Raw genomic sequence first — 1,011 nt, 5'->3', positions numbered from 1 at the left:
CTTCCTAGTTGCAACATAACACAGCAGGCACTTGCCCGACTAATTTGTATCCTGTAGCTATTGGGAAAAAACGGAATAAGGATATTATGAACAACTCGGAATTTCTGATTTGCGTTTCGATGTATTATCACACGCAGTACAGTCGACATTTCTGGTCCACTTTAAGCGAATTCATGAACTACATTCACCGCTCGTATCAAGTGATAGTTCATGGAAAAGACAAATTTGCTATCTGCGGAGCTAACACGGAAATAGAGCCAAGAAATACGCGATCGGTCGAGAATCGAATATACAAAAATCCAGAATAAAAAGAACATCTTAGTACAAGCAGTAGCCTTAATACGATTCGACGTTACATGCTCTTGCTGAATAAGTACGTTTGGCTCTATTACACTTCCCATTCGGGCTAGCGGCTGTTACCACTGAATCACGGAATACGGCATATTCAAGCATCACGATAAGTTTCCCAAGGTTTGGAAAATATTGCAGCTATATTTCAACGAACAAATTTATTCATCTCTCTTCAGGTGGCATCTATCTGATTGAATGGAGTGAGATTGTATCAACATGCTGTGATGTGCGAAAAGAATTCAATCGCTATGCAACAACAGGTGCATCAGTAATCTTAGAGATTCCATCAAAGTCTCAGTCATCTGGGAAACCAAGTTTTCTTTGGAAATTCGATCTTTGTTACACTGTTCAGTGAATAAACCTATGTGCTTTTGCCACCCATCATCATCTGACCAAAGAAAAGTGCTCCATCCTATACATACAAATTACAAATATCCAATTTGATTGTACGTTACTTCTTTTCCTGGCGAGGCAAGTCAAAAATAAAATTGCAGCAATGATATCGTTCCGGGGGCGCATAACAAGATAGACTGATGTTGTAAGCGTGTGAGTGTGGAAGCAGTCCGGAAGATTAGGAAGGCAAAGATCCTAAACATTATCAAGTTATTGTCGTGGAGCACATGATCTTAATAGGTGATAAGCACGGCTGTTGTATGCATG

This window comes from Botryllus schlosseri, chromosome 16, assembly GCF_051294905.1.
Source record: "Botryllus schlosseri isolate E-star chromosome 16, Bs_hap1, whole genome shotgun sequence".
NCBI classification, from domain to species: domain Eukaryota; kingdom Metazoa; phylum Chordata; class Ascidiacea; order Stolidobranchia; family Styelidae; genus Botryllus; species Botryllus schlosseri.
This window is presented reverse-complemented; position numbering follows the sequence as displayed.